The sequence below is a fragment of the Triticum urartu genome, chromosome 3A (genome assembly GCF_056163025.1).
Source record: "Triticum urartu cultivar PI428250 chromosome 3A, HENAU_Tu73, whole genome shotgun sequence".
NCBI classification, from domain to species: Eukaryota; Viridiplantae; Streptophyta; class Magnoliopsida; order Poales; family Poaceae; genus Triticum; species Triticum urartu.
The window spans coordinates 58,218,784-58,243,001 of record NC_141875.1 but is presented as its reverse complement, the minus strand read 5'-3'; the positions used below and the strand labels follow the sequence as shown (position 1 = coordinate 58,243,001).

The following is a 24,218-nucleotide window of genomic DNA, read 5'->3' as shown; positions in this document are numbered from 1 at the left end:
TCATACATTTTTGGGAAAAATAAGAATGAAAGGTTTCAACGGACCATTTCATGAAATTCACATACATTTCATAAAAACATGAACCTTTTTAAAAATACGATTTTTTAAGTTGTGAATAAATTTTGAAAATAGAAATATATTTTGAACATTCAGAAGAATTTAAGAAAATGTGTTTGTTTAATGGAAATATTATTTCTAATTTTTGAACATATCGGTAAAACATTAATATTTTCAAATGTGGAACATTTTTCAAATGCATTTTATTAATTATTGAGAAATATTTCAAAATACAACCATTTTAAAAAATGGGAATAATTATTAACATTTTGAACAAACTTTGGAGCGACAAATTTTTTTCCAAACATTTTCTAAAATTGGAACAGCCTTTTGGAATTCGTAACTTCTTATGAAAATTTGAATAAGAAATGAAATTCGAAACAATTTTTGAAAATTCCGAATTTAAGAAAAAAAAGGTATGTGTGGTAAAAATAAAAAATAAACATAAAATAAAAACAGAAAGAAATAGAAGAAGAAAAATAGAAACAAAACACAGAAAAAAAATGAGTGGGCCAGTCTTGGCGCCCTGTGTGTATGTTGAACTATTTACCGCGCTGTACGGGAAATAGGATTCTGTGTTTCTGCGGGAAGGAAAAAATAAACATGAATATTTTCAAATGTTGAAAATTGGTCAAATGCATTTTATTAAATATTAATTTTTTAAAAAAATAGACACATATAAAAAAATTCGGAATAATTTAAATGGAATTCGAATTATTTTCTGAAAATTTTGAATTTTCGAAAAAGGAAAAAATATAGACTTGGAACGGTAAAAATACAAAATTAACAGAAAATAAAAAGGGAAGAAACATAAGAAGTAAAATAGAAACAAAACACAGAATATAATGAGTGGCCCAGTCATGGCGCCCTGTGCGTACGTTGAACTATTTGCCGCTCTGTGCGGGAAATAGGATTTTTTTTGTTGTTGCGTGGGCAGAAATAAATCGGCGGACTTTAATGGTCCATAGCGCGCGGCCCATGGACGTAGATCTGGACAAATCTTTATCTTTTGCTAATAGACGGACGTACAAAAGTTTAGTAACACCTCGGATAGAAAAAAAAATATTATTTTGATGATGAACGGATGAAAAAATTGAAGAAACGCACCTTACTTTATTAGTAGGTATAGATATAGATATAGAAATGACCCTGTGGGATCTTGGCTCGCAGTGCTCAGCAATCAGCAAGACGAATCAAAAGGATAGTTTCAAAAAAATAAACATCAATATTTGTCATGTTGGCCGATTACCGACCACTCCCATTGTATGGTCTACAAAGCTACTTCCTTGTCTTACCATGCTGACTTTTCTAGTACCGAAGTTATGGCTAAAATTTATAACAACTCGGACAACCAAAGCTACCCAAGAAGCAAAGGAAAAGTACAGAAAGTGTGGACTGTGGAGGGTGTTAAGATTAAATTAACTAGATGATACCCCGCATGTTGTGGCGGAAATATTTTGCAACATATTTCAATGTGGTTCGTTGTTTGAAACCTGAATATTTGAAGTAATAATATAAAAAGCTAAAATAAAAAATACAAATAAGTTATTGTGTTTGATTACTATATAATTGTAAAATGTTTATTAAATATATATAGCATGATAGAATAAAAATTCTCATGTATGTTTGCATGTTAAGATGAGTCTTTTTTCATGCATGTCATGATGAAGTGGCATGCTTGCATGTTGAGAGACACATGGTAGTGGGATGGATCTTTTCTCATGCATGTTATGCGATAATGTGGTATGCTTGCATGTTAAGAGAAATAGATAATGAGGACTAGCTATTTAGGTATAGAAGATATGCGCTAATTATGTACATCCATGCTTTATTTATTATTTATTTTCTCAAACACGCACGAGTGTGCGTATCATTCATTAAAGAAGAGAGGGGTGGAGAGCCCCAAAAATCCACCGTTACAAGCTTATTTACATGCGGAATTAATCCGGCACTACCCTAGCTTCTACAAACAACTACTCGCGTGAGTCCCACACTCCTCGCTCCGCTTCGAATCCTTCCGCGTCACCTTTGAACAATCCCGCCTTTGCCCAAAGTGTACCTTCATCTCGTATGCGTTGGATGGTGCGTGGGATCAAAGGCACATCACCATTGAAGACCACATCGTTCCTCTGCTTCCATATCATCCACATCCCAAGGAGGCATTTTTCTTTGTGTGCACGCCCGCTGCTTGTGTTCCCATCCTGTCTTATAGACCATTGCTCTAATGACTCGTGTGGCTGTGGTTCAAGGTCCACCCTCTTTGTTAAGCGGCCGATGGCTACCCAGATCTGCCTCGTGAAGACACAGTCCATCATCAAGTGCTGCATGGTTTCCTCGTGCTGGTTGCACAATGGGCATGAGTCTTGGTGGGGTAATCCACGACGAGCAAGCCTATCAGAAGTCCAACACCGGTTCCTTAGCGCCGGCCAAGAGAAGAATCGGCATCGCCGTGGCGCCCTCGATTGCCAAGTGAACGATGCAGTTGTGGCCACTTGTCTTCCCATAAACCTAGCCGCATAGGCCGAACGAGCCGAGAAGGCGCCGTTCTGCTCCCACATCCACCTCACCGTGTCCTCAACCTCGTCATCTAGTTGCACATCAGCGATCATCGGCCAAAGGTTTAGAAACTCGTCCACCTCTTCCGGTGCTAGGTCAGTGCCAAAGTCCCTGGCCCAAGCATTGTTGTTAAGCGCGTCCACCACCACCTTAGATCACCGTACTTTCCTCGGGATGCAGAAGTATATCCGCAGGGCAAGCTCGCATAGCCGGAAACCGCCGATCCATCTATCCTCCCAGAATAGGGTGTTTCTGTCGTTGCCAATCAGGGTCCGAGTTGCTGCTTGAACCAAAGCTTGCGAGTCAGATGGCACCACGATAGAGAACTCCGCCCAAGGCCTTTCCTTGTCAACCTTTTGCAGCCACAGCCATCGGGCCTGCAAAGCTTTGTTCATCCAGAACAGGTTCGGTATTCCAAGTCCACCTGCCCACTTGGGCGTACACACTTCCTCCCACGCGACCGCACAGGAACCACCACGGGCCTCTTTCTTTCCACACCAGAGAAAGCTTCTGCAAATTTTTGTGATCGCCGCTAAAGTTTTCCTCGGCAGGTCCAAAGCCATCATTGAGTGCACTGGGATGGCACAAAGGGTGGACTGAATCAACATGAGCCTGCTACTCTTGGGTAGCAAGGCTGCTTTCCACATTGGTAGGCAATCTGCAACCTTGTCTACCAGCTCCTGAAACTGCGCTGCGGTGGGTTTCCTGATCATGAGCGCCATCCCCGGGTATTTGCATGGGAATGTGGAGTTGGCACAACCCAGGGAAGACGAGACCAAATCCATCCCCTCCTAAGAGCACCGTATCGGCAAGGCCACGCTCTTGGCCATGTTGACAGCTAAACCCGGTGCCTTCCCAAACAACTGTAGAATTTCTTGGCATGAGCTTGTTTCCAGCTCATTTGGTTTGAAGAATACAACCACATCATCCGCAAACATTGAGACTCGCTTCTTCAACCCAGTCCATGCCAAAGGTGCCAACAGACCCCGCTCCGTGGCATACTTGAACATAGCCCGAAAAGGCTCCATACATAGGATGAAGATCAATGGTGAGAGCGGAGCACCTTGCCTCAAGCCCTGACAAGAGAGAATCGGCCTACCAGGAATTCCATTTACCATGATTCTGGTGGAGGCGGTTGCAAGTAGCCCACAAATCCAGGCGATCCATTTTTGTCCAAAGCCAAACCTTTCCAAAACTTCAATGACAAATGGCCTACTGATCGAGTCAAAATCTTTTGTAATGTCCAGCTTCAGCAGAACTGCCGAGGATCTCAACGCATGTAGTAGCCGCGCCGTGCATTGGACGAGCATGAAGTTATCATGTAGTGATCGGCCCTTGACGAACGCACTTTGATGTTGCCCGATGAGCTTTGGTAGATCCACCGCAAGTCGAATTGCTAGAACCTTGTCAAAAAATTTGATGGGTCCACTAACTAGGCTGACCGGCCGGTAGTCCTTCATGTCCATCGCTCCGGCCTTCTTCGGTAGCAGCGACACCAGGGCCTTATTAACTGTAGCCATGCCTCTCATATCCTCCATATGAAACTGATCCAGAGCCCTCATGAAGTCCACCCTGATAATGTGCTAGCATGATGTGAAGAATCTGCCCGTAAACCCGTCTGGCCTCGGCGCTTTGTCGAGAGGCATACCCTTGATGGCCTTGCGCACTTCCTCCTCCGTGAATGGCTCCTCAAGGCCTGCCAGATCCAGAGATGGAAGGTCCAGTGCATCCAGGTTGATGTTTGCGTCTCTGGCCCCAGCCATGCCCAGCAGACCATGGAAATAATCATCCACCGCATCCGCTATCCTTTCCTGCCCAATGAAAATCGCACCATTATGTTGGATAACTGTTATAGAGTTCTTCCTCTGACTGTGCCGCGCGTGGCATTGGAAGAAAGCCGTGTTGGAGTCCCCAACTTTTAAATGAAGCAGGCGCGATCTTTGTCTCGCGATCATACGCTCCATGGAGCAGAGCCCCAACAGCTTCCTCTTCAGTCTTCCGGAGCCCGTGCTCCTGATCGGAAAGAGCCCTAGATTCCGACGCCACCTCCAAGCATGAGATGACTTCCATGGCCAATGCAATCTGGAGGCGGGTGTTTCCAATCCAGCGGTCACTCCAACTCTGCAAGGCTTTCGCCGTGGTACACAGTTTGTTATCCAGAACCACAAAAAGGATTGCCCTCTGACGGTATGGACCGCCACGCATGTTCCACCATGTCCAAAAACCCCGCCGCCTTGGTCCAAAAGCACTCGAACTTAAAATGGCGGCCAACCTCAAATTATGCATCCAAATCTACTAGAAGCGGGCAATGGTCAGAGATTGCCGAGCTAAGCATAGTTAGCAAGCTCCTCGGGTATATGTCCTCCCAATAGTTGGTGACGAAAAAGTGGTCTATCTTCTCCATTGTAGGGTCGCAACGTTTATTGCTCCACGTGTATCGCCTCCCATTGAGGTACAACTCTTTCAGCTCAAGCCTATTAAGCATGGCCCTGAATCTAGCCATCATGCGCCTATTGGTTGTGGCTTTATTCTTTTCCTCCGAACTGACAATCAAGTTAAAGTCACCCACGATCACCCACGGTCCAACATGCAGGTCACGAACATCCCGTATCTCCTCGAGAAACGCCACCTTATCCGCATCCCCTTGCGGCCCATACACACCCGTTAGCCACCACATAGGTAGCCCCTCCTGTTTGATGAGCGCCGTGAGGGTATTCGTCGTTAAGTGTCGATTGGTGACGGACACCACCAAATGATCCCATGCAAGTAGGATCCCACCTCTAGTGCCAACCATTGGAACGTAGTAGAAATTCTCAAATCTATTGCCAAGAGTTTGACATACAATATCACTCGAGATCACTTCCATCTTAGTTTCCTGAAGGCACACGATATCCACTTCAGCCGCCTCGACCGCTTGAAAGATAGTGCACCTACGCGCCGGTGAGTTGAGGCCTCTCACATTCCACACCAGGACCTTAGGAGGTTGTGTTGTCATTTTATCATCCCACATCCACCGCGAAACAAGGCGCTAGTGGCCTTCCACCATCGTATCCTCCTCACCCTGAAGGGGCAAATCGACGCGTACCAACCGAAGAGAGCCAAGATTGCCTTGACGTGGCAATCCAACAGTGGCTTGTCAAACAACCTTGCATACGCTTCCAGGGTTTCGTCGCTGATCAGATCCGCCCCGTTCGCGAGACACAATTTTTTTGATAAGTACAGCTTGCTGTTTCGATGCCCGTGAACCACGGCCTCCCCTGGCAAGTCGCACACTGCGCCTGGGAGTAGTAACTGGTGCCCTCCTTTGGCGCGGCCTACGCTGCTTCGTCGCCAGGCCTCTGCCTATGGGCTGCTCCAGGAGCGGGGTGATGGTGCCCCAGAGTTCAGAGGCCAGCTGAGCCGCACGTTCCTGCGGAGACGGGTTTGGGATGGCAGGTATGGGCGGCAGGTCCGGCTCTTCAAGTTGCTCCGAAAGGCTAACTAAAAACCACCCGGCGTCCCTCGTGCATGGCGGTGTCCCATCTGCATGCAGCTCGGGCCCTGCCATACTCCCCACAGATGGCGACTGGAAAGACAAATCCGCTAGTAAGGAACTGCCCTAGCTGGCATTGTCTATATCCACTTCGGGTGAAGTGCATGTCTCCCGCAGCGGGCTCTCCTCCACATGAGACAGGCGCAGTTCCCAATCACCCACTCTGATTCCGGGCAAAACTCATGTGCCCGCAGATCTCGCCTGCCCCACTGCCGGATGCGACAACATGTGGTCCTGCTCTGGCCGACCAGCCAGAACCTCGGGCGCCGCGACCTCTTCTACTGGTTGGTTGATCGACTCCACCGAACCCTCTCAAGCCAATAATCTTGGCCCACAGCTTGCTTCACCCACAACGTGGCCCCGCCACTGCTGCCTCGTGGGGCCGACTCTGCTTTCCATCGACGAGGCATCGACGCAGCCCGAAGCGCCTAGAGCCCTCTCGACCACCAATGGGCGTTCCACGCTGACCTCACCCACGATCAGGGTTGCGTCAGCTGTACCTCCTGACACCACGACCGTATAGTCCACCTGATCTTGTTGGCTGGCGACGTGGTTTCGAGTCCCGCCATGTTGTGGCTGCGGCGGCGAAGGGGCCGAGGCCGCCGATGAAGACTGCGGCGAGCCCTGCGAAGGCGGCGCCGGCGGGCCTCCGGCCGCGTCCCTACATCCATCACCTCGATCGCCATCATCCGACAGCGGGGAAGGGGGCTGGAGGCGGAGGAGGAGGTACCGCACCAGCCAAAACATCCACACGAATCACATCCTCCACCTGCCTAATGGAGATAGGGTACCACAGGGCATCGTCCTGCCTCCCGGCGGCCATGGCGCGCTCACTACGTCTGCCCTGCTCTTCCACCACGAGAATGCGCTTGGAAGGGATCCTAGCCGGATCGTCACTCCGCAACCAGACCCTGAACTCTGCCATGTCATTGCGGGACGCCATGGACACCGCCACCTTAACCACAAATCCGAGCCCATGCAACAGCACCTCCGCCGTCCTCCTCGTCCAGGCGTTTGCCGGCACACCATGCAATGCCAGCGGGACCAAGAAGGGCATGGAGATTCCCGTGGCCCTCGCGTGGCAAGACCACGGCGAGAACACCAGGCCGAAGAGGGGCGTCCCAGCGAGGCCACGTCGGAGCATTCTGTTTCTCAGCGCCACCGAGTTACACAAGACGAGGAAATCTTCCGGGTAGTACTCCCTGATTGACATGTCACCTGGCAACAGCTCGAGGTCTTCCACCATGGAGGCAGCCGCCGAGGCCAGATCCGCGGCCTGGCGCGCGCCCACCACGGTCACCACCACCGCCCTGGACAGCTCTTCCCCCAGAGCGCGCAAGTCTGGCCCCGACTCCAGGAAAACGCAGTCCACCTGATCATCCACCTGGGCGCACGAGGCCGCCGGCGACACCACCGGCTCGAAAGGGACTGAAAAGCCCGGGCCTTGGATGCTACCCGCCGACTCCGCCCGCACGATCTGACTCCACGATATGCCAAGGCGGACCGCCCCAGCAGGAGGAGGCCCAGGCGGCAGAGGTGGCGACTGACGGATCTGGCGAGTTGCAGCGGGAGGCGGTGACGAGGAGGGCAAGCGCTGGCGCAGCACCGGGGGCGCGCGGGGGGGTCCACCAGCGAAGGGCTCCGAGGGCGTCGACGCGGGTTGGTGCAGGCTCTTGAGATGTGGCCATGCTCACCGCAACGCACACACACCGGCGGGTTTGTGCACATGGCGGAGATGTGACGGTCGCTTCCACAGTTGTAGCAGCAGCCGACCAGCTCAGCTGTGATGTGGCTCCTTAGGGGCCTGGAGGAGGGGAGGATGTTCGGCCATCTGCCCGGCGGAGAGCGCCTTGCCGGAGCAGGCGGCGGACGCGCCGCAGGGCGGGATTGCCACGCCCCAACTGCCCTAGTAACATGCGCAGGAGGGCGAGAAGGCTCCCCGCGCATGATAGGACCCCGCGGGGTGCCGACCATGTTTGGGACATGGACGATCGAGCGCAGCGCCGGCCTGGTCGGGGCAGGAGGCGGAGAGGGGGGAGCAGAGGAGTCCGACGACGCCGCCGAGAGCGACACACGCGAAGCCATGGTGGCCGCCGGGTCGGGAGCGGAGGCCGGCGGGGTTTGGTGGGCGCCAGGGCCGGAGTGGCCGCCGGCGCAAGGCAGGGGAGCGGGGGAGCCTTCTTCTAGATATAATTTAGTTCATCGTGTGTCACAATACCTACTATGATTTAAGGGAACCGTCAAGAGGTTGCTAATTTGGCAACTCGCAACCGTCAAGAAATTATGAGTTTGTGTTTCATTGGTGAGGCGGGTCATGACAATTTGCTCCTTGCTGCTGGCTGGGAATAATTACACATTGAACGCAGAGCAGAATCAATAGCACGTACAGAATTCAACCTAGAGTGTGCACGCAGTTTATCTTACAGTTGTCTTGAACCGATGATGACGTATCTAAGAAGGACCAAGTTTTTCAGTGTGGGCAGAGTTGATCTAGTGGAAACAGAGCATGAGGTGCTTCAGCTCCAGTTTCGCTTCAATGGCACAAATATATTCTGAATTGCATTTACTTAAGATGCAGCTGCCTGGAATGTATCCTGATGGGCATGCAATTCGAGGAATTAAATCACCACCTGATGGCAATGGAGAAAGCAAAAATCAAGAAACATTAAATTCAGATTGCCAGCAGAAGAGATGGAAGGTGCTACATAAAAGCACCACTCGATATGGAAGTCGCGACCGGTCCAACAATATCAAACACATGAGATATGGTTGTTCCAGAGGCAGCAGGAGAGATACAACACACGAGTAGCAGGAGCCTAACACAAAAGCGCGTCATAAACTACTATAACAACAATGGATGGCATATTGCGACCTTCACAGAAGCGGCTGGGCAAGATGAGCCTCTCTGCTGCCGAGTGCCCCTTCTCCGGGACGAAGACCGTTAAGTGCTTGCTGACGCAGCAGGATGTGGTCTGGTGAAGCAGAAGCTGAAGAGCAAAAGGAGATGGCCTAAAATGCTTACCTTGGTTTATTTTTGAGTTGATCAAGAGAAGCACCTTGTTGTAAACACATATGGATAAATAACAACTTGATGGAAACTGGTGAGCGCTCCTTCAGTTTTGAGGTGAGCGCAACTTCAGTTTTGAGTGCTCAAAACACAACTATCACATAATTTTTGAATCTAACCACAACAACAAAAATTCAAACCAGGAACTGAACCCTGAAGTTTCCGCTGTTTTCTTTCGACCGGCAACCAAGATGATAGATCTACAAACTGCTGAGCAAAGCAAACTTATCAGGAATAAAACTAACTAATGTGCTTACAAAGCACGCGCCAGCTTTTCACAGGAATTAACACAAACACTTATCAACAGAGATTTTCAGGAGTCCACAGGCAATGGGTTTTTGTCACCCAAGAATTCAGCAATGAAGTTGTCCCAGCCAATCCCTGTGGGGTTACAGAGCTGACGAAGCAGACGAGAAGAAGCAGAGCTTCGAAAGAACTTGTTGTCGATGATGTGTGCATTATCGGCCTCAATGACAGAGATGTTGCAGGTCCATGGTGTACCCTCTCGCTTCCCTTCTCCCCTTCTTCTCCTCTTGGATCTGGCGTCCCCCAGCTGGCTCACAAAGAGAGAGAAGCGTCTCTGCTTCATCTTCCTGATGACAACCAGCTGCCTTCTTTCACTTCGGCCCCCCTTCTTATATTGAGTTCACAGGAGCCGATCCAACCACCTTCACTGTACTTTCTTAGTCAGGCCATCAGCTAGCCACCGATGTTGCAATTTAGCTCTCTTTGACAGCAAGCAGAGTCTTGAGATTTGGTTAGGTCAATTGCTTCTGTCCTTGGCTAAAGATTTGCGTGCCCCGTCACGCTTTTCCTGCAAAAAAGGATACACAGGTCTGTAATATTGCATGAGTTCGCTTACGGTTGTTTCAGAGTTAAGTCAGTGAAACAGAGAAGACATGATGTCTATCAAGAGCTATGGTAACTTATCATCGATTTTTAACATTGATCACAAATCAAGCAACCCAACAGTACACTGAACTAGTGCTTCAATTTCTACAGCAGAGATGCATGCATGGTTGCTGCTTGGATCTCATCCATCTCTTCTGGATTACCGCCGCCAGTATATATTTTCTGGCATGACAAGGCCCAAAAAGCAATTATATATTTCCGCCTCCAATATTACTGGAAGAGTTAAAGTATCCTAGCATCCGTTTCTTCTTGATTTTATTATTTCCTTCTTGTTCTACAACTTGATGGAAACTGGTGAGTGTTCCTTCAGTTTTGAGTGCTCACATACACAACCACCACACCATAATTTTTTGACATGCGACCAGAAGATCTGATAGATTTACTCTAGTGTAGATATATTGTCTACGTGTGAACATAAGAGTATGACGGGAGTACTAAAGAGCACAAATCATCATGTGCAGAGCTAGACCTCACCTTTGGACGGCTCCATGAAGCTTTTTTGCTTTCCCAGAGAAGACGTACTCCTATCATTTCAGCTGATTGATAACGGTGCACGTATGCTTCTGCAGTTCCTGTAGAATGGATAGGTTCTGCACCTGGTTAGGGTGCATTTTAGTTTTTCATTTTTTTCAAAATTCTGTGCCACCGTATTAAAAATAACAACAGATGTACATTGTGTGCATGTAAAGGAAGCTTAGAAGCTGTATTTAGATAGTAAATTTTTGTAGAGCACTTACAATGTTTTTGATGCGGGCAAGCCTGGTTCACACAACAGCCTTAGTTCACTGCTGTCCACATTATGTACCATATGGGGACTGGTGAGTTGTTGTAGACACTGTGGCAAGGACTTGATGCTCTCGCATCCATAACCTTAACCTCTTCCAATGATTTTTAGGTTTCCAGCTCCCAATGATTTTCAGGTTTCCAACCAGGTTCTCAAGGCTCTCTGGAAGGTACTCTAGTTTACTACAGCCTCCAATGTCGAGTGTTTGAAGATTTTTGAGGCTTCCAAGGCTCTCCGGAAGGTACTCTAGTTTGTTACAGCCTCTGAGGTTCAGTGTTTGAAGATTTTTTAGGCTTCCAAGAGTCTCTGGAAGGGACTCTATTACCCAGCAGTGTGTGAGGTCGAGGGAAGAAGGTTTGTGAGGCTTCCAAGGCTCTTCGGAAAGGGCTTTAGTTTCCAGCACCATGTGAGGTCTAGTGTTTGAAGGTTTTTGAGGCTTCCAAAGCTCTCTGGAAGGCACACTAGTTTCATACATTCTGAGAGGTCTAGTGTTTGAAGGTTTTCGAGCCTTCCAAGGCTCTCTGGAAGGGACTTCAATTGCCAGCAGTATAAGAGGTTCAGTGTTCGAAGGTTTTTGAGGCTTCCAAGGCTCTCTGGAAGGGACACTAGTTTCTTGCACCGTGCGAGGTCGAGTGTTTGAAGGTTTTTGAGGCTTCCAAGGCTCTCTGGAAGGGACTCTAGTTTCTCGCACCATGTGAGGTCTATTGTTTGAAGGTTTTTTAGGCTTCCAAAAGCCTCTTGTATGACTTCAACACTGGTACAATAAGATAAGTCAAGATGCGCTAGACTCTCAAGTTTGCCAACCGAGCTTGGTATTGCAGAAATTTTATCTGATCCACTGAGGTTCAGGTAATGTAATTTTGAGAACTGAGTGATACTCTCGGGAAATTGCCGATCTTCGAGATTTGGAGCAATAAGAACCTCCAATTGCTTCACTTGTCCTAGAGCACTTGGAAACTCTGTGATGGAGCATCCAGATAGATCCAAGACACGCAAGCACTTTGGAAATGAAAATACACCACCATGGATTTCAGAATTGAAAAAATGCATCGCCCCTAACTTGGATGGAAAAATAGTTGACATCTTCCTTGCCTTGTTGTAATCTGTAGTATTGTAATTTGTAAGAGACGCATAACAGCAATATTCTTTTCTTCTAGTACTACTCGCTCTTTTAGCATCAAAGACAACCAACTCTTCAGTAATGATCGATCTCGCGAGATCATGCACCAGATCATGCATGGTAAAGATTGTTTTTGGAATTATCTGAAACAAAAAAATAGGATTAATCCCACCGGAAAAATTGTCAAGCGAACAGTATTATTTACCTAAATGAAGTTACATGATCCTTTTACAGAAAGATTAATATGCTCAACTTGGCAGGCCAAAAAATTGTCTATGTTTGCACTTCTGCTCGCCGCAATTCACAATGGCCCAACTAACTGTGCCGTCCAAAAAACAGCTCATCGCACCTACGCTTGCCCTTATGCGCTTAAAGCAAATCCAGCAGTCTAGCTAAAATCCTCTACTTAAAAGCACTTTTAGATAGAGTACCTACAATAGGTAGAGCACAAAAAGTGCCTCCCCTCCCTCGATTTACCTATAATGATCTACCTATATTTCATTTTTGCTTCTATCTCCCTCCCAATTTTGTTGAGCACCTTGTAGGAATTTTATAGAGCACCTCATATCCTCCGAACCCAACGTCGGGAGCTGCTGAGGGCGGCAACGGAGCTAGGCGGAGGTAGATCTCGCGGCGGGTGCACACGACGACATACCTTCCACCGTGGGTCACCTCCACGACGGTGTACAGTCGAGGCTCTATCAAAGAGGTAGCAAGCAGAATGAGGACTACAATGACAACTTGGTAGTAGTCATAACTCACAAGATGAGAGAGGGAGATAGAAAATGTAGTGAGAAGGTAAAAATATTGTCCCAATGTCAAGCTGGCCTGGTGGTCAAAATTGATCCGTCTTGCCAGTTGCCACCTCCTCTCACCTCATAGGCAAAAGTGGTTGTGGTGCAAATGCAGACTTGTTTAAAGAACCGGGAAACTCAATACAAATTCTTTTGGAGAGTAGGGGGAGAGATTTACTATGGAAATGGCATGTAACTTTAGGGTGCTCCAATGAAATTTTCTAGCATGTATTAAGTAATTCCATCTTGTACGTGTTACATTTTTTAGGGAAAATATTGTTCAGCCAAGTATATAGTAGGCTGTACTATTCGGTAAGCCAAACAAAATACAATACCATGCATTAACTGTATGTATGTGTAGTGATCCAAATGGCATTTGACGAGGGTAAACTACAACGGGATGGATGAAGAAGTTACTTTGCTTTTTTCTTCCAGCAGGTACCCTACAGTTGGGCTATTTTTAGAGGAAAGAGTGAAGTATATACTGATGCACCAATATCTTGAGTGCTTTATTTGCCACAAAGGGAGAAACATATGCATGGATTAATGTACCAAACTGTTAACATATATAACATGCATGCATGCTTTTTCACAGCAGTTGTTGCATGCCATTTGATAACGAGTAAAAAAGAATACTCTTTATCTATATTGTATAAGTATTTTGTACTAACTCACCTTAGGCAATTCTGTGGGCAATTTTGAATGCTGAAGGAAAGACATCCCCAGGAATTGCCTAATATACTTCTCGGCAAGTTGTATGGCCGAAAAGTTATTAGATGGCTCGATGAAACCAAGGGCAATCCATTGATGGATAAGATCATCTTTATTTATCTTGTGACCTTTAGGAAAGATTCCACAATAGGCAAAGCATAACCTCAAATATGGTGTCAAAGTATTGTAAGTTAACTTCAAGGATGGTAACACTGTACTATCAGAAAATGGTTCATCCCAAATATCATTATTGCACATTGCTTTCCAGTCACTAAGATCCATTCCAGATAGCAAGAATCCAAGTGCTTGAGCTGCTAATGGCAAACCTCCACATTTCCTTGCAATTGTCTGTCCAACTGGTTCAGCTTGGCCTTTATCAACCCTAGATTCGAAACCACTATTTTGCTTGATTATTCTCCAGCACATGTCGTTGTCCAAGGGATCTAGGAAGTATGGTTGAACACCAACAGTACACATTTTTCTTGCAATGTCTTTGCTGCGTGTTGTGACCAAGACTTTCATCTTGGAGCCTACATTCAACATAAGCTTGAGTTGATCCAGTTGGAAGTTATCTGTCTCCCATATGTCATCTAAAACAATTAAAGTCTTCTTATCTTGAAGTAGATCTTTAAGGCGTTGGTCTATCAACTCCCTTGTATCTAGATTTTGTCTTCCTTTTCTGAGTACTTGAGAAATTATGGAGTTCCCTATTTTTTTCAAATCAAACACCTGGGATACATAAACCCAAACCCGATGATTATAATCTTTGAATTGAGTATCATTGAAAACCAGTTGTGCCAAAGTTGATTTTCCTATGCCTCCAAGCCCACAGATAGGAAGAACAGTTATATGTCCTTTGTTGTTATTGCTTGTGGATAACAAAGAAAGGACATTCATCCTGTCTTTGTCTCTTCCTAAGATGAGTGATTCAATCACATTTGATGTTGTTTCCCGTGGATCGGGAAGCTGGTGCACATCAATTAGGCTGGAGTTATCATGTGTGAATTTGAAACTCTCGTGATCCTCTTTGATCTTCCTCAGCTGGCCTCTCATTTTCTTCATCTTATAAGCCATGGCAATCTTGGGTGCAATAGCAAAACAGTCCAGCTTCCCAATCATATACAAGAAATTTCAACAAGTCATTATGATATAATATAAGACTTGGGAGCAACTAGAGTACTAGACCCGGCATTAATAAGATGTATTTTCGATCTCTCTACCCAGTAAATGCATGATGCATGGTAGATGTATAACGTAATGCACTTCGAATTTAACGTAAAACTTTGATGTAAAATATAGCTTGTCTTGTAGTACATGTACACCCAGCTTCACGGGATTTGTACCGTGCAGGTGCTGATTTAAGTAGGGCCATCATTAATTTTCTTTTCTAGAAGGGGACTAACAAATTTCAAGATTCAAGTGTTGCAATTTAACTAGAGCACCAGTTGCTTACATTACAAAGTACTTTTAGATGATCAAGCATGATTTTGTAGGCAATAATATAATTAATAATCAAATTATTTCACCAAAGCAACAAACTCTGTACTACCTAGGAATATTAACTAACGAGAAACCGATGAAGATAAGGCATGGGTGAAATATGTATACCTTTCTGGAGGCTAGTTCATTATTAGCTTGGAACTCATCGAGCATGTAAGCGATGTCGTAGGCAGCGTTTTTTAGCCGGTTGAGCCACAGCCGCACCAACTCCTCCGTGACTGACCGCCTCTCAGCATCCTTGAGCGCCGCCTCCATGTACTCTAGCATGTCCTTCATGTCCTTGAGGTCGTCCTTACGCTGCACAACATCATGACCTCATCCCCAATGGCTGATCCCAGCTTATTGCCCACCGCTGACACCACAGCCGAGGCGAGCCATGTTGTTCGTCTTCACACCTTTTCTCTCTCAAGTTGTAGAGTATGCCAACTGGAGGAGGTGAGAACACAGACAGGTGCCAGAAATGACGCAGTTACCAGTTCATGCATGGCCATATGTTATTTATGACACGATGCTCCACCGAGATGGAAAGGGATCATCTACCTTGCTTAATTGTGGTCATGCACGGAACACAACACACGTTAGCTTTAGCTTTACCAGCAGGCAAGGGTCAAGAAAAGAATCTCAGGTCTTTCTAGCTGTAAAGGAAAAAGGAAAGGAACCAGGAGAAGGAAAGAATGTGAACTCCCTCTGGAAAAGAAAGGGATTGAGAAGAATCCTATTATCTGATGCATGCTTTGGTGTGTTTGTAGTTTTTGAGTTCAATGAAGACTACCTAAATCTTTAGTTCTAGAGTTCACTGATGGACCATCTAACAGAAATACTATGGATTGCACAGTTGCCCTCATCCCCCCAAAAAACATACAGTTTACGATACAGATAGCAGGATCACAAACAAAAGAGTATCAGAAGATTTGTAGGATTACTTACAGTGAACCCACCTTGTTTGTATCCGTAGTCAGGCTGCTTGACCAAATTTAGAAATATGCTTGGCACCTTGGTTAATTTTTAATATCCTGCAAAAACATATTGCATCAGGATATAAAAAAAGCTGGGAACAAAAAGAGAGAACACATATTATGATACTCGTGCTTGCTTGTTTGATTGAAAAAATTTCTAAAGGGGGCAGAAATCAGAAATGACAGAAGGGGAGGACGCTCTCAATTATTACAAAATTAGGCAACAACGCATAAATATTTACAGAAGCCATGGGTGGCACCTTGCTTGTGGCACGGCCAATAAGATCCAGGTGTAGGGAGCCTGTTGTACGTACCTGCCGCCGTTCATCAGGTTTCCTCGACACCGCCTCAGCCTAGCCGCCAGCCGTCGCAGAAGCACCGTCTGTCAGTTCATGCAGAGATGATGCCAAGCCACCGGAGCCGGTACCCCCTGATGCGAGGGAACAGAGCATGCTACGCCTCGGAATCACAATGGGAAAGTTGTGGCTACTCTCGGGTTTAGGTACACCCGAGTTTGCAAAACTTCAAAAAATGTGATAAAACAAGGTCCGAAAAATCTGAAATCTTGAGACAACAAGCTTCATCAAGTGTTTGAACTTTTTGCAAAGTTTCAGCTAAAAACAACATCCGAGGAGCTCTCACAAAAAAAAAAACAAAATCAATGCTCAAACAGTGCGCAAACTTAGAACATTGATTTTGTTTTTTTTGCCGAGAGCTCCTCTGATGTTTTTTTCCGCTGAATTCTTGCAAAAAGCTTGAACATTTGATGAAGTTTCATGTCCCCAAACTGCAGATTTTTTTGACATTGTTTGATCATGTTTTTCTTTTTTTTTCCAAACTCAGGTGTACCTACACCCGAGAGTAGAAAAGCTGGTCTCAATCACAATCTCCTCTGGTCACCTCTCCCATTGGCCATTTCGCACGCTGCGACCACTCTGAAATATAAACAAGGCTGAACCGAAGCACACAAATATATAAGAAAAATTGTTTATCTACAGTCAATAGATCCAAAATTTTGGGTGCTCTGCTGGTATTTACAAATCTGCCACGTCTTCATCTATATAATCCACACAATCAATTCATCAAACACTTCATGGGATAAAATCAGAAGTTCAATCTACCCACCGATTCTTCAAAATTATGCAGGAACACGATCTCTATCCACAACGTCACAATAAAAGTTTCTGTTTACATATCAAATATGCAATGTGAGCAAATTCATGGTTTAGTTCAAGCATCCATAAATTTGCATTTGATCTTAATATGCAAGGAGCACAACATGAATTTAACTGAAGAAGCAGTAATTGTAGCCACATTTGATGAGGCAGCAACCCATCACAGGCAGGATGAAGTGGAAAACAGAGAAACGATCTTCTTCACCTCCGGCGACCATGCCACCAAATCTTACCACCTGTGCCGCACACAAATCAGTCCGAGCGCTGCCTGGAAAGGATCCACGGGAGGACCGGAGATCAAGCAGGCGGTTGAGGAGGGCCGGGGCGGAGGCGTCGTCGGGAATCGGGATCGTCCTAGAGGTGCGCGTCGCTCCCCATCCGCGCCACCACGGACGGCGCCGCTCAGGCTGCTCGCCTGCAGACCGAACGTCGTCCACCGGCATGCCCCCCGAACTCTATCCGTCTGCGGCGGCGAGGCTGGGAGCCGCAGAGCTCGACGGCGGGAGCTCCTAACCGGCGCCTTCGGCATTTCCTATTTGGCGCCACAGGCGCCGGTTAATGTGTTATTTTGCTAACCGGCGCCTGTGGCAAAGATAGATGGGCCGGCCCATTTGGTTCAACAGATTTCAAACTCGATGAACTTTTTTCTTAATTCGATGAACTTTTTTCCAAACTTGATGAACTTTTTTCGAACTCGGTGAACTTTTTCCAAAATTCGGTGAACTTTTTTCAAAATTTGATGAACTTTTTTCAAAATTGGTGAACTTTTTTAAAATATCGGTGAACTTTCTTTGAAAATCGATGAACTGTTTTCATTTCTTGTGAACTGTTTTCTGAATACGATGAACTTTTTCAAAATTGATGAACTTTTTTCAATTTTGTGAACTGATTTGGGCCTGTAGAGATTCGACCCATTTGCCCCAGCTGCAGGAGCCAGTTAGCCTAACTGGCGCCTGTAGCGCTGAATAGGAGCTCCCTGCGCCTTCTGCGCGGTAAGGAGAATGAGCGCTCACATACATCCAGTCATGGGCCGGCCCAAGATAAAAGAGTGTGAGCACTAGTTTGTTCCCTTGATCGCTCGTTCAAAAAACAAAAGGTGTTGCTTCGCTTCGTTTTTTTCTGGTTCGATCATTTTACTCAGTTTCGAATTAACCTGTTGTTGTTGACCGCTGATCAGTTCAACATTGACTGTTGACTTTTCAGAAAAGGTTCACAAAAAACGCGATTTTTTTTTCAAAAATCACGAACTAAAAAAAGGTTCTTGGAATCCGAAAAAAGGTCAAATATTTTTGCAAAAAAAATCGCAAATTTTAAAAAGTTCATGAATTTCAAAAAAAGTTCATCTAAATTGAAAGAGTTCACCAAATTTTAATAAAAAATTCATCTAATTTGGACAAAAAGTTCACCGACTTTCAAAAAAAGTCATTGGTTTTGAAAAAGGTTCACGAACCCGAGAAAAAGTTTATCGAACTTGAAAAAAAGTTCATTGAATTTGGAAAAAGTTCATCGACTTCAAAAAAGAGTTCACCCAAAATTGAAAAAAAGTTCATCGAATTTGAAAATAGTTCACCGGTTTTGATAAAATGTTATCGAATTAGAAAAAAGTTCATTTAATTTGAGAAAAAAATTCACCAATTTTGAAAAAAGTTCATCAGATTTGAAAAAACGTTCATAAATCCGGCGAACTTTTTATATTGAATTAGAAAAAGAAAAGGAAGAAAGAAGACTAAAAAAGAAAAAGAATGAATAAAAAGAAAAACGAAAAGAAAAACGAAAAAAATAAAAGGAAAAGAAAGAAAGAAAGACTAAAAGAGGTAAGAAGCTCAAAGTTATCCCATAACTCAACTAGCGCGGGTGGCTAGCGAGTCCTGCGCTGTAAGCCTGCGTCGTAGGATCGAATCCTTCTCAGCACGTCGATTTTTGCATCATTTTACAAAAGAAAAAATGAAACATAGGCTGGCCCATCGCGGAGGAGGGGTGTGCGCCCTGTACCATTAACACGCTATAACGGGCGCTACGGGTGCCGTTTAGGGTTTGCCCTCGACGGCGGCGGAGAGGCGAACGGAGAATGTGCAAAACCACACAACCTGGGCCGCCATTTTAGAGGGCTTGATGGGCTGGGCCGGTATAACATTGGCTAACCTGGGCCGCTTTCCTCCCCCAAATCCATTGACGCCGGCGACGCTCCTTCCGCCGCTGCATTCCTCACCCCTGCAGAGTTTGGGACCAATTCGCTCGAGGTCAGTCAAGTGAGCAGCAGACGACGGGAGATGTCAAGCGAAGGAGGAGGACGGGGCATCGCGCACCGGCTCGCTCCCCACGCCGGCAATGAGTGTGCCGACGGCAGGCGGAAGCGGGACTCGGCTGCTTCATCCGCGGTGAGCCTGCACTAAACACCCTTGTGCAAACTCCCATTCCCTTGCCCAAGTGTTTACCAAACAGGCTGTTATAAACACCCTTGTGCAAACTCCCATTCCCTTCCCCTAGTGTTTACCAAACAGGTTGTGCAGTTTTTTAGTCCCACGTCACCGATTTAGGCGGATTTAGTTAATTCTATGCTAAAATTCTCAAGCATTTTATTTGTTTAAAGAAACATCTTATACAGTACTATCCATGTGCTGTGCTTGATATCTTCTGTTGCCTCTGTTAAGTTTTGGGTTGCTAGCTAGATTTCTTTCCTTACCATTGCATTGTTGATTCTTCTCAGAAGTGTATGATCACTTCCGGCAATGTATTCATGTCATCTCCTTGATATGCAGCTTGCTGATTCTTCAGAGAGAGCAACCAGAATTTGTCTGTTGTATTTGATACCCTGAGAAAAAAGAAGAGTGCGAGGCTAGGGAACCTCGTTTTGAACATACCATCATTTGCCCAAACGGTTGAGAATGGTTTTGCACTGTCTTTTCCTAGTTAAAGATGTCAGCGTGGCAATGGATCACTTCCGACAATGGATTCCTTAATATGCAGCTTTATGATTCTTCAGAAGGAGCAAAGACAGACACTGACCGGAATGTGTCTGTTGTTTGACATCTTGAGGAAAAAAGAAAATGCGAGGCTGAAGAACCTCGTTTTGAACATACCATCACTGGGCCAAACGTTTGAGAATGGTTTTGCACTGTCTTTCCTAGTTGAAGATGGCAGGGAGGCAATGCACACCATATATTATAATATGTATGAATTTTCTCCTGCGGTTTCATTTGTGCTGTAATAGTACTACAAAGATGCTTGTGTATCTAATGTAAATTCTGCGGGCCTTTAACAGATCCAAGAAATGCACCTGCGGCTAGTGCTATAGCGCCATTTGCTTTCAGATTTGATTGTAGGGATTGGAAGGCATCATTTCTGCTCATAGAAATCTCCTACGGATTTGAATATTTTACTTGAATGATCAACCTCATTGTTGGTAGTGGATTCATGCAAGTGCAGTATAGAAGTGTATTAGATTTAGTTTATAGAACTTGATAAAAAATTAGGAACAACTTTCGATTTGATTTGAGTACCCGTTGTGAGCCCATGGTGCGGCTGCTTTTGTAATGGTCCCTAGATTATAGGGTAGATCAGACTGTTAGACTAGGCTTGAGAAGGAAGACAAAGGTAACGAGGATATAGAAGGAAACAGGAGATTAGAAACTAGCACAGACCGAAGCAGGAAAGAACAAACAGTTGGAGCAAAACAGCCCCTGTGCTGAAGAGAAATATTGCTCGATAACGTATCCTTTACAGAAAAGTAGGTGCTTGAGCGGTTAAGATTCCTGGAGGGGGAAAGAGAGAATAGAAATGTAAATAGATCCCACTTGGAAATCTTTAGACCAGGCTTGTATAATGTCGCTCACCATTGTGTGTTGGTACTAAAAGCAAAATGTTTGCTTCAATCTGAGCCAAGTAAGATTCCTATTAACAGCCTATAATTTTGTGTGTGCCAGTCCATTCTGTTGTTTTGCGGTGCATCTGCTTCACCATCTCAATTTCCAAATCACGGCTGGAGTGTACTTGATTGAGATAACTAGGCAATATTTCACTACTGCTCAATTGAGCATAGTGGGAGACATCAAACCTTACTTTCCGTCTCTCGGTGACTTCTTGCTTGGCAGAATGTTTGGCTAAAAAAGTTGGGTTCCCCGGTTCAGTAAAACCAGTGCCAGTGATCAGAATGTCATCAGCATAAGTCTCTGACGGCTTAGGTGAGCTTGACAGTTCGGTGTTTAAAGGGTCAAGGTTGGCTTGGTCAACAGAGAGGTCAGGTATCTCAGCTTGAGTGTAAGAAGCAGGTTCTTCTGGCTGTTGGTTGGAAGTTTCAGGTGCAGGGACTTGCCGCTCCGGTTCAGCAGATTCAGGTGCCTCAGTTGGCTTGGTCACCTTCGCCTTTTTGTTAGGCTTCACTTGACCACTGCACGGGTTATGACAAGTCAGTATAAATATAAGAGTATAAAGAGCTTCAGAATAAAATTAAGTGCTATTACCCGAGGGCAATTTTCAAAGTAGGCAACTCAGTTTGTGATGAGTCGCTAGAAGAAGAACGGGCAAGTTCCTGGATAATAGTCATCAACAGAGTTAAGTGATAGGAAAATAAGACCCGCCAGCATGTTAAAGGAGTAAAGTTAAAAAATGAACTGTGTTTTGCCGTTTTCGAGGAGCGGGAGTGTTCGGTAAGCCGGAGGATAATTCTTCACCTCCGCTGGTCCGGATCTGACGTTGATTTTCGTGTTGCTGTCGTTTCAAAAGAAAGTGAGGATCTAAATAAGCCAAGGGGTGTGAAAACCTTACTTTCCGGGTTACTTCCCGAAGTTTCTGTCTTGGCAAAGGTTCTGAGTCGGAGGAAATAATAGTTACCTCTTCCTCAATTGCTCGGCTGGCTCCCGTGTCATCTTGATAATAGTCAGTGTCAATAAGATGGTTGAAAAACAAGCCAAGAGAGTCAAGGGCTACCTCTGACTCAGAGATGTCATCCAGATTAAGCAGATCAGAGGCAGTTGGTTTCTTCTTTTTCTTGGTGGTCTTCTTGGCGGCCCTGGCTTTCTTGGCAGCCTCATGATCATATGTCTTCTTCCAAAAGTCAGACTTAGCCTGTAAAAGTCATCAAAGGTTGAGTTAAAAGTTTGAATAATGAAGTAAAGGTAAATAAGTTCAGAGACTCACATCCGGTGGCGGGTTAAGTCTGCAAAAAGGGTTTAGACCCACTTTGCTGCAGTCCTCAGAATCTTCATTTAGAAGAGACTTAACCATTTCGTTTACTGCCTCGTCAGTTAATGGGGCAGAGCTGTGGTGTAGTGGATCCTTCACCCCACCAGTGTAAGTGCACATTAAGCCGGAACGGCGACTCAAAGGTATGATCCGCCAAGAAACCCAGCACCTGACCAGGTCAACACCAGTTAAACCGTTTCCTAGCAAAGTTGTGACCTTTGCAATGGTAGGAGCAAGTTTTGCCCGTGCAGCGGTGGTAAGCTTCTTAGGAAAATTGCGCTTTGAGTCCAGGCGCTCGAGACGGTAACTCGGCAGTGGATTCTCGTCAGCCGGAGAGGTATCTTTGCAGTAAAACCATGTCTAATTCCAATCCTTTGGGTGACTCGGCAGGAGTGCATAAGGGAAAATGGTGTCTCTTCTGCGTTGAATTGAGATTCCACCAAGTTCCAAACTGGGTCCATTGGTGAACTCATTCTGGCGGTTCAAATAGAAATATTCTCTAAGTCAATGTTGGGCTCCTCTTGAAGGTATACTTCGCAGAAGACTTGAAAGTTACAAATATTTGACATGGAATTGGGTCCGATGTCTTGAGGATGGAGTTGGAAGAAGTGCAGAACATCTCGGAAAAATTTAGAGTCGGGCGGTGAGAAGCCTCGGTTCATGTGATCAGTGAATACAACGACTTCACCATCCTTTGGATGAGGTCTTTCTTCGCCCGGTTCAGGGGCGCGATAGTGCATGACACTCTTGGCGGGTAAGTACCCGACTTTAACAAAATCCCTAAAAGTGCTCTCAGTGACGATGGAGGGAACCCAGTTGCTTGTATAGATTGTCTTTGGCGGCATTGTGAAAGAAAGAAAACATAAAGAAAGGAAATAATTTGCCGGCTTAAGTCAGTTTGTTAAATCGCAGGTGAACAATTATAGCATAAATATTCAAAATGGCGGCTTAAGTGAGGACTAATGGTATATGAGTAATTATAAGCCGGACATGTACTGACATTCAGGATCTGACAAGAGCAAAATTTTACTAAGTGTTGAGACAAACATGTTTCACATATTAAGGATATAAGATTGGATCTGCAGCTATTCAGAAAAATGGAATAAAATTTAAACCTAGGAGATGGCAGCAGAAGAGCAGAGGTGTTCATATGCGATCTATTCCAAGAAAGATAGGATCTGATATAAAAAATGAGTGCTAAACTATTGCCACATAAGGTCTATGTGGTTTGTCGGATCTAAGGCATGAATCTAAGCAAGGAAAAAGAAGGGCGGTGATGAACATCGATGAACAGAGAAACCCTAATGGAGATCCGTTACAGCAGAGAAAGAAAAGAAGTACTTACTGGATATAGGGAACAACAAAGAGGCGCCGCAGTTTTCTGGTCCAGTACAGGGTGATGCAGTGGCCGAGGTTGAAGAAGACGATGAGCTTCGCGGCGGCGCTGGTGTTCAGAAGCGCAGACGCGTCGCGAGGGAAGGTGGAAGACGAGAAGGAGAAGAGAGGAGAATGAGAAGAGGGCGGTTAGACCCTATTTATAAGGAAAATAGTAACATGTGGGTGCGAAAAACAAGGAGGCCAAATGATGATTATCCAACTAATTGAACGCCTCGATTTTCGGAAGGTCATTAAAGATAAAGATCCGTTAAAGATATGTTATGTCACGTGCGAAGTTAATGGTAGATGACGTCATGGAGTTTTTCCGAAATTTCTGGAGATGACATCATGGCGGGTTACACTGTTTTACAGCAGATGAAGAAGGATTTTTCTATGTGTTGAAGATTGACACGAACAAGTTCAAATCAACCTGGGGCCTAATGTTGGGGATATGACTATCGGATATGACCCGCCCAGGAGGGGCCGGGGCATCCCT

At 45.5% G+C, this 24,218-nt stretch overlaps 2 pseudogenes across 1 annotated transcript; both read right to left on the bottom strand.

Annotated features, from left to right (window-relative positions):
• Positions 1-3,404: 3,404 nt before the first annotated feature.
• Positions 3,405-8,230, bottom strand: LOC147978519 (uncharacterized; annotated as a pseudogene).
• A 1,070-nt stretch (positions 8,231-9,300) lies between these two features.
• On the bottom strand, positions 9,301-22,387 carry LOC125528505 (putative disease resistance RPP13-like protein 3; annotated as a pseudogene). The gene is made up of 10 exons (XR_015599257.1): positions 22,343-22,387; positions 22,091-22,228; positions 21,625-21,692; positions 21,219-21,551; positions 19,307-19,375; positions 15,142-15,420; positions 13,498-14,640; positions 10,862-12,171; positions 10,599-10,696; positions 9,301-10,026 (listed from the first exon to the last, which is right to left on the bottom strand). The product of XR_015599257.1 is annotated as a putative disease resistance RPP13-like protein 3 (transcript).
• Positions 22,388-24,218: the final 1,831 nt, after the last annotated feature.